A 10430-nucleotide genomic window follows, 5' to 3' on the forward strand; every position below is an offset into this window, starting at 1 on the left:
TTGTTTCTGGTTTTCCAAGTGTTAGGAATCTTTTCCTACATAAAAAGCTATCAATGCAATGGCTTTATTCTGTGCATCAAAAAAAAAACATTTCTCATACCACTCTTCTACAGCAGCTGGAGATGTAATATAAAGATACAAAGGAAACTTGGGAATTGAGAAGAACAGTCTGTGTATCTATAAAAAGCATTACCCAAGTACTACAAAAGCATTTAATATTTCATAGAAGAGACGAACTTTTATTTCAACAGGCATCAGTGACAGACAGGGTTCCTACTAGGAGTCTGTTTCTATACATTTTTCCATCATCTTTTTATTCATTTCTAATGATAGGATGTCTGTATTAGGAATATTCAAAGCAGAAGTATCATGAAGCAGTATCTCCAGATTTTAAGAGGTCTCATGTAAATTGGATTTCTGGTAAACCTGATAATTTTCATTTCATAATAGAATAAGTATTTGTATTTGTAATTTGTTCCAAGTCAATTCCAAGCTCTTATTAGAAGTTACTGTTGGAATTCAGGTTTATCTTGCAGCTTTTTTTCTGCGGACAAGTATAAGTGGCTTACTGGTTCTGATTAACTATGTCTTCAATTTTAGTTGTATCTTTATTCAAGCTTTTAGTTTTATGGCTATTTTAGACTTATTATGAAGAAGATTAAAGGGGAAAGGAAACAGTTTTTTTGCAGCCTACTCTGTTGTACAGAAATCTTGCAATATGGAGGAAAATATTGGCTAAGGTAAGTAGCAGATCCAGGCAATTATGTATTTTGACACATGTAGGTTTGGTCCCAAACATGTTCTGCCTGTGAAATTGGGCTTTCATTTAAACAAAAGCTGTTTGAGATATACTGATGTTGTATATAGAAACACCACGTTTGGCTTTAGACCTACTCGGCCATAAGTTACAGCAGGGAATAGGAAATACTAGAACAATGAAAGCCTCACTTCACTGACATTGGTGACAATTAATTCTATTTCTAGAATAGAGACATAATGTTGTCCCAGACCTCTCTTCTGACACTGAGTAATAATTGCCTAATGATTCAATTTTCAGAACTTAGCTTAGTTCATGCCCTGTGGATGTCAAAAGTTTTATACAGGCTGGAATTCTGAATGAAATTTCTACCTTGTAGGAGAATAATACCCTGCAGTTTAAAAGTCTCTATTTCTATCACTGTTTTTAAAAACAGATTAAACACAAATCTCTAAGAATGAGAGAAACAGGTTACTGTTGGGCTTCTACCTCTGATTGTTCCGTTCTTGCAAGGAAATCTGTCATGCAGCTATAGAACTTGCTTCCCTGTATATTCTTAAACTGTGTCCTGAGCAAGGCAACTTGTGACAAGTACAGTGAATACATACTGAGCTCTGTAATTTTCTTAATATTTAAGACTAGTTTTGTAATGAGTAGAATAAAGGGTTAATAAAAAGGGTTAAAATGCAAATACAAAAGCCAATGCTGACTAACTTATAGTATTTTGTTGTAATTGAAGGTAGGCAAAAGAACTGTTCTTGACGTAAAAGCAAGTTTTCTGTTTGGTTTGACTGTATTCTGGGAAAAGCAGAACAAAAGAAATAATGTTTATAATTGTCAGGACAGGCAGTTGTCACGTTCATAGATAACATTAGAAATGTTTAGCTGATATAACAACTTTCATTTTGTGAAGAGAGGGGAAGCAACTTAACATATTTCAGAAGTCTAGATAGAAGCTCAAAGTGCAACTGAATAGATAAATTTGACAGGAAAAAAAAAAATAAGGGTTTTAGAAAGGGGGCTTTTTATTAGTATTGAATTTGCTATCTCTAATTTCACCTTTGAGTCGCAAAGTCATACTTCCTGACTTGGTTTGCTGTTAACCAAGACATGTAGTTTTTCTAAAACAATTGAGAATATTTGAAGTCTGCCTTGGGTTCCTGACAAAGAAGGAAACTACAGTCTAATATTTTTTTCAGAAATCAATTCAGATTATGAATAAATTAAACTTGTGCATCTGATACCAAAAAATCCAATGCCTAGAGAAGATGAGACACTTGACACTAAAACTAAAATACTGAGATGCCTGCATGTTTTATTTTAACAGGATTTTTTTTTTCTGATAAGAGTATCACATTAAAAGAAAAAAGTTATGCTATATTATGTGCTATATTGTGGGACTAAGACATGTGATGCATGAGACTATTTCAGTGTATGTTCCAAAGGCTGAACATGGGCATAACAACTGGAATTGATGAAACTCCACATGCTATGACACTGGACATACTGTCACTGCATCATAAGGTCAATGTAAGAATTGGAGAAAGTAAGCCATGTACACAGAATGTTCCAAGAGAAAAGTGAGAATTCACAGAATAGTCGAGGTTGGAAGAGACCTCCAAGATCAGAGTCCAACCTCTGACCTAATGCTAACAAGTCCTCCACTAAACCATATCCCTAAGTTCTACATCTAAACATCTTTTAAAGACCTCCAGGGATGGTGACTCAAATTACTTCAGGCAACAGAAGTACAAAGAATAATCATAAATATATACATGCAGTCAAAGAATCTCGTAGTTGATGGTTCAAACCAGTCCTTTGCTCAAAGTACAGCCAGCTTCAAAGAGCAAGTTTAATGTGTAACATGGAAATAAAGTTACAAGAATACAAGAAGAGACCTCCTAAAGCCTATTCCCATAGTATTTTAGGCAAGTTTTAGTCTCTTCCATGAATTTATCAAGCCTTATCATGGATGAGTTGAGTTGCTTGCCCAAGACTTCTAACTTAAAGATCATTCCAGAAGTCAATCCTAAAATGTCCCTAAAAGATCTTTAAACATTCCATGTGTTGTTCACAGCTAACTTGTACTGATTTATTTATATATATATATATTTTTTTTTTGAGAAATGTATAGTCACCCTTCTTGTCTTCAGCCACACATTCAGCTGCTTTACTGGTAGGAAGAGATCATGTTCTCTGTCAGCATCAGTTTTGGTAGACCAAAATGAGCTGTAGTATTAGTCACTTTTTTTAGAGTGCTCTTATTTTTCCCTCAGTTGTTCTTTGCATCCATTTTCTTTTGAATGTGTCTTTCAAAAGAAAGGCTTCGGTTCTTCAGGGAAAAGTTTTCACCTTGAATACTTGTACCTTCCAGATAGTTTAATAATATAAAAAACACCAAGCAATAAATATGATTTTTATGCATTTTTCATGAAACATACCTTCAAAATGCATTAAAGATTCACAAACTACTGTAGCGACTAGTTTCAAAGAAAGTGAATTGTCTTGATCTAAAGTTCCTCATCTTGGATATTTTTTCCTATACTCAGCGGATCATTTGTAAGCTCACAAATGATACTAAAATCCACAGTTCAGTCCCATGTCTTATTTTCTGAACCTTTCAGGTGTGAAAGAGGAAGCCATGCAAGAGACCCCCGATGTGTGTTCCTAATGTCTGTATTTATTAAGATTTGCTCTAAACATGTGCTACACTTTATAAGTATGTAGATGACAATACTCTAATCCCATTGGGTTTACACTCTCTCTTTATTAAAACAGAAATGACTTCAAGTGTGTGGGGGTAGGGAGGAGGCAGACAAATCTAAGCCAGACCTCCAGAAGATAATGGAGGTGAAGACATTGCTGTAGTGTTAAAACTCATTAATTCCATTCAGTGAGGAGCATATGTTTAAAAACTTTAGAAGTCTTTTTAGGAAATCTTGTAGCATAAGGATGCTTGCTTTGCTAGGTTAGGAAAAGTATATAGATCTGTTCTATTTTCAAAGATTTACAAGTGCCACTGGGATGACACTTATTAGCAATGCAGTAAGTCTGAATATGAGAATGTTGGTTGATCTCTTAAAGAAAAGGTCCACCCATGTCATTCCCAAGGTACCCAGCTGACAGTTTGAGACAGCTGTTAAGGAACTGAATGCAAAGACTGACAAACTTGACAGATGATAAATACCTAATTATTCTGCCAGTCCCATTGTATGGTACAGAATTCTTTTCCTGAATTATGGCCTGACTGTAGAAGGCTGGGTCTCATATTTATTGTCAGATTGTTCTTTTCAACAAAGACTAATTTTAACTTCTAGCTTCAGTTACACTATTCATCAATATTTTGGCAAAACGAACGATGTGTGAACTATGTATTTGATATACTACACTAATATCTGAAGAGAAAATACTTTTTTATATCAAGTATGATAGCCTTAATACTACTTCATCTCTTACTGTTGTTGACTCATCTTAATCATAATTCATAAGACAGTTTATCTTTAAAATATTAAACCAACCTTCAATAATCATTCTACATTGTCATGTATTTGAAAAATCTGCAAGTGATTTTTGAGAACTGTTTTTAAACGTGCATTGTGTACTATATAAAGGAGAAGCAGATACTATTCAGAAAAAAATAAGGGAGGAAAAAATAAGAATTCTTGCAAATGGGGGAAGGATATACAAGATAGATATGTAATGAAGTGAGACATTTTAGACACTCTGACTTCTTTCTCACTAGGGCGAATAAAGACATTAAAGCGAAGTCTGTACTATCTGTCTGTACTGTCAGTACTAATGCACAATAAATACCCCGGGGCACCTTTCAAGGAGAGAAGATGCTTGCTTTCTGTAGCTAACTGTGACTTTCAACTGAAATGATTCTGGTTATTCAAGTGCTTATGAGCCAATTGGTAATTTTACAATAGCTATTTCACTTAGTTAATAATGTAGTAGTTAAGTACTTCATTATGTCCATGATTCAATAACTTTCTTAAATGCAGAGTGCTTCTGTAGTGTTTTCTGCAATGTTGATTTGTGAGTTCCAAATACATTTTTTGTCATTGTTTTCAGCATTTTCTGTGAATAGCTACGGATCTTAGTCTTTGTGCCAGTTACTATTGAGTTATTGTTTGTCTTAATACAGACTAAGGCTTCATCTGAACAGGGCAATTTTTCTTGGCCTAAATAATCTGAAGCCATAGCAGATGTGTAGATTCTGCAGAAAATTAACCTGTTATTCATAAGTTGCTTTGTTCCAATTATTCAAGAGTAATGTAGTATATTGGCTGGCTAGAACTGAGCTGGACAAAAGACAAATGTCAAATTCTTTCAATATTCAAATCATTCTTTCTATTAGCTAATTTAATAGCTTGCTACAGTGTATTAAATAGCGACTCAATCATTGTAGCACACTGGTTATGGTATGGATTTAGTCTGGTCATGTCAACAAACATAGTTTATTACATCAAATCAGAACATCAATCGCAATTTTACTTAGAGAACAAAAAACCTATATAAATGAAGTTTAAAAAAAGCCATTTTGTTCTGTTACACACTAAAGCTAGATCCATCTCAGGTGTAGCTATTAAATGAGACTGCAGGCAGCCATCTAGCTCTCAAGAAACTAAATTCATAGTATAAAATGCAATATTGTCTTACGTTGTGCCTACATCACCACTTCATTCAGTATGAGTGAAGCATGATAGACTTTTTGTTCAATTAATATATTGCTTTATTCATTAATAGTATTTGCTAAAAAATGTGACTTCATCCTTCAGACTGCAATTTCAACTGATACCTGCCTTTCATACTTGGTTGCCTTGCATGTATAGAATATATGTACATCTGTGCTTTTTGTGGGTTTTGTTACTACTGTATTTGCGTCACCTAATTTAAAACAGACTTTCTACTGTTTTAAACTATAATGGGTTTGTGGCTTAGAATGTGAAATAGAATTGACTGCACAAAATGTGAAATTCTGATGCTAGACATTCCAGCTAGGTTTTTACAGACAGGAATGTGCATTTGTCTGGGCAAGCATCATAGTCCTAGGGGTGCTTAACTCTTCTAGTGACAGCCTGAATGTAATGAAGTCATATGATTTTTTTAAAAAAAGCATTTCTTTTAAAAGAAGAAACTGCATTGGTGTATCCCCAGTGTTTTCAGAATAAATCTCACAATTTGAACTGTGGAAAAACTTGTGAAAGAAATGTTGAAGATTGAATATAATATCTTAAGTATAAAGCCCTGAATACTATGTAAACTGTACAATTTAAGAGAAATATTTAGTGGCAGGAATAAATGCTACTAAAATAAATCTCAAATGCATAGATCCTAACTATCATCTACTTCTGATATTTAACTGTATTTGCAGAGGAATATGAACACAAACACTTTGGAAGACTTGTGGATTTAAAGTTTTGAAGCATGAGATGGGTTATACCATTTTCCAGTACCACCTCCAGTTTTTGGAAAAAGCAAATACTTCATGTTGCTCTGGTAGTGATGAGCACAAGTCACTAGAACAGACACAAGAAGTTCATAGGAAGTGATCAAGCTGTTAAGCTGGAATCATCCCTGTAGGGAAAGGATATTGTCTCTGGACAAGGTTAGGAGAAGTGAAGAATGAGGGAGGAGAAGCTCCCAGTGTAGAAGACAGATGAGAAAAAACTCTTCTCTAAGAGAAGCTTCTTAGGGTGGGCTGATGGAAAGTATGACTACTATAGTCTACCTGCTTCAGGTTTCAGAAAACAACATCTCTTGAGCCTTCAACTAAGATCCACCTTGTTCTGCCTGTAGCAATTTCAGTATGTCCTGTTATTGCTTTGCCTGCCAGAACTACCTATAAAAACTGCCATCATTCCTAGGGACAGGAGCAATTGAGCAAAACTCATCTTATATACTCACAGATAGTGTGACCACATAATCTTTCTTCCACGGGAAATCAACTGAAAGAATTACTGTTTCAGAGATTTTATATTGCCAAACCAAACTTCTCTTCTATTCTTGAGCAGCCTGGCTATCTCAATCAGTAGGGCACCTGTTAGCAACACTCCAAGTCCCAGGCCACTAGCAGGACTTCTTAGCGGCTCTCTACAGCTATTCTGATGGCTCCAGCTGTCTCCTGAAGCAGGAAGCAGTGTGTGAGATGGGAGAGAACAGGCCATAGACTGTAACTCCAAATTACAGTGTCAACTCCAAATTAGTGTCAATTTTATGTGTTGGACTCTGGTTGAAACAAGTAGTGGTTTGTCTTGCTAACACTTCTATTTTTCCTAGTATTATATGTATGTAATGAGAAGAGACTAACACATGGTTGGGATCCATTTTCAACAGTGGTAAGTTTCAAAACTTACTTCCAAAGTAATGTGCCAACTTCATTTTAATTATTTTCTGAATCAGGAGATAGATCTTTACTATGAACTGAAAAGAAAATGCTTAGAGAAAACAGCTTGTGCTTAGATTTTATTAGGCAATAGGGCATGAGGTTCCTGAAAGGCAGGAAACTGATTGTTTGAATTGGTAATTCTCATTTTTTTCCATTCTGAAACTCTATCTGCTCACAGGACCCTTCTTCTGTCTATTCAGGAACTAGAGAAGATTTCCTGTCTATTTAGGGAGAATATACTAGCCAGAGGCAGAACAACTCAAATTAAAGACTCACAATTTAAATAACATATGATCACTGAAACAGCTGGATCATGCAAATTCCTTTTCTAGCACCTTCAGAAAGCTTCTGTAGCATTCACAGTTATGCAAATATAAGTGAGGCTGCATTTTGTCATATGAAATCCATCTAAACCAGCATACTGTCCCAGATAGTGGCCAGGAGCAGAAGCTTACAGGAGTATAAGAACACTTCAGTGACCTTCCCAGCTTTTGGGGATCTACTATTAAAAAAAAATCTGAAGTGGAAACATCTCAATGGTCATGTCTGAGAGATACTGACAAATCTATTCCATACCAATTTGCCTAATTGGTTTTTGAATCCATTTATACCTTTGGCATTCAAAAATTGCATCTATGAGTGCTAACACTTTGAGATGCGATGTGAAAATGTTTCTAAGTTTTAATCTTTGAATTAAAACTGTTAACTTAATAGGTTCTTTTTAAAAAAAAAAAAAATCCTGGCCACTTCCTCTATTATCATTTCTAACTCTTAATTTTCTAGAGCAACGTGTATCAGAGCAGAACAGTACTTAAACTTTATGGAATAGCTCCCAGACTGATTATAATTCTACTTAAAATGGTAGCCTTCTGCCTGTTAGTGTGATACTGAAACATTCTCTTATAGGTGATCACCACTAGCAGTCATCAAGTGTATGTGCTAGGGATCCAGTCAGTGCATAATCATTTTCTTTATCTCATTCCTATTCATTTTTAATTTGCATTTGTCTTTTTGTTGGCATCTGGGTATTGAATGAACTTCTGGTTTCAGAAAATTATCTGGAGTAACTCTGAGATCTCTAAACCTAATAGTTTAGAACCCAACATGTTATGTGCATACTTACAGTAGTGGTATTCAGTCTAAGAAACACAAGTCTCCTTACAAAGACTTATGTTCTGCCACTCTTACATAGTGAAACCACACCATAACTGTGTGTGTAGCACTGATGTGTAATCAGAGCAGAACTCACAAGACAGTTCATGTGAGCACTGCAGAATTCGGATTGTAAATTCGAAATACATGTTTCTAAATTGACAGTTTGAAACCTCTTATACTGACTGCAGATTTACTATGACAGCTTTCTAGGTTTCAGTAGCCATGGAGACAATATATTAGTGCAATAGGCAGTTTAGAAAACCTTGAAAGGTGTATGAAGTTTCTTAAATATTTCTGCATATATATCAGAATTCTCATGTCTGTGTATACGACAGAACACAAATTAGTTTGGAAGCTTTGTGTCAAAACTTTTTTCAAGCTGTGAACCAATACATGTTAATGAATCTTTTCTTCAAGAGCTTGTTAGTGTTATCTTAAAAGCAATGAGATTATATACCTTTTCCTTATTAGATGCCACATGTTCTTGCACATGAATCAGTTTGTATGTAAAATATGTAAATTAATACTCAGTTCATGAACAAATACCTTGAAGTTCAATACAAGTCTAATCACTTTATGTACATGTAGTACAGTTAGTGTATTGGTCTCTTGGTGTCAATAACAAATAAATACATACTGTTTTAATCCTTAATGCTTAGAATTTGCCAGTAGCCTACTTCATGATCTAAATGCTAACTTCTAATTTATAAGCCCCGCAATATTTCTCCTTCTATTCATGCCAAAGTTGTTATGCTTATAAGTTTCTACCCACATTTTCCAGTGCTAGCTACATGAAGAGAAGGTTGTTTCTCTAAGTTTTCTCTAAGCTTACAAAATTGCCCTGTATTAATAGAATCCAGAGCATTCCTTGGTGGTGCCTCAGTATGTTACCATGTGAGTTGCCTGCCCTTGAAAAGGCATAATTTGATCTTTACAGTTTTCCTGAATTCTCTGGTAGTTATGGAGAATATGTGACCACAGTTCAGCTCTTCAAGCAGAAAACTGAGTTTAGAACCACAGTGGTGCTGACTTGTAGGTTTCTGAATTTCAACAAGAGAGGGAAAACTTTCTTGCAACAGAGTCTTTCTGATTGTAGTGAAGAATTGGAAAACAGAAAATAGAAAAAGTGGTCCCAGATGGAGTGAGTTAGTTTTTTAAACTAAAGGCTTCTACAATGGTAAAGCTGCCTGTAAGCTTCAGCAGATATCTCTAGTGTGAAAGGCTGGAAAGTGATGTGTTAGAACCAATGGGAATGTCAGGCAAATTCTAGAGAGCAACATTAGCACTGTTGAGACAATAAGAATTAATCATCTAAGATGAAAATGTCTTCAGTGTTGTTGTACTTAAAAGTTGTTCAGCTCTGCTTTTTTGCATTGATAGATATACATCTTCAATATCAAGAAAGGGAGTAATAGCAACTGAAGATACTTAAGGAATACCTTGAATAACTTAATCTTGAACACATCTCCTCAGAAGACTGGCTGTGCAGCCAGTTACAATCTGGGTTTGAAAAATGTTATCAAACCATGTATTTTGGATATATTTGAGAAGCTGATATTTCACAGTACACTATGGTCTGAGATCGTGCTGAAGAAGACTTAAGGCATACTTTCAGTGGAAAATTAGAATTATAGTTTGAAAAAAACAGCTAAAACACTGGCCTTATTAGGTAATAATTAGTTATTGAAACAATAAATATCAAGGTACTTGAACAAGCTTCCTTACATCAGACTGACTTTTAACTTCCCTTAGACCTTCAGATGTTTTTGCTGTTTACACAAAGTAGACTACAGGTTTTGGACACCTAATATTTGGCACATGTGAAGAAAAAAAGGCACTTAGTTTATTTATAGTCCAGCTGAGAAATGAGGCATAATTGGATCTGCTAGTTATTTACCTCAGAGTCACGTAACAGAACTTGCTTATCAAGATGGTCTTAACATTTTATCTCATGAAAAAAATATAATCTTAAGACTGTTTATAACAAATAGGAAGTTGTATCATATATCTATATAGCTTAGAATATGAAGATAGTATTAGTTAACCTATTATTTAAAGATGTATTAGAATTCATGTTGAAACCAAAAGTATATTTCTTAAACTCTCAGTAATTGAATTCAATCTCCA

At 34.8% G+C, this 10430-nt stretch overlaps 1 long non-coding RNA gene across 1 annotated transcript in view; it reads left to right on the forward strand.

Moving 5' to 3' along the window:
• Nucleotides 1-347: 347 nt before the first annotated feature.
• Nucleotides 348-10430, forward strand: part of LOC118170606 — a 33912-nt gene continuing 23829 nt past the window's right edge. Inside the window, exons 1-2 of the long non-coding RNA XR_004752797.1 lie at nucleotides 348-404; nucleotides 642-740. This is a non-coding gene — a long non-coding RNA (uncharacterized LOC118170606). The remainder of the gene's footprint in view (nucleotides 405-641; nucleotides 741-10430) is intronic.

The sequence above is a fragment of the Oxyura jamaicensis genome, chromosome 8 (genome assembly GCF_011077185.1).
Source record: "Oxyura jamaicensis isolate SHBP4307 breed ruddy duck chromosome 8, BPBGC_Ojam_1.0, whole genome shotgun sequence".
Classification (NCBI taxonomy): Eukaryota; Metazoa; Chordata; class Aves; order Anseriformes; family Anatidae; genus Oxyura; species Oxyura jamaicensis.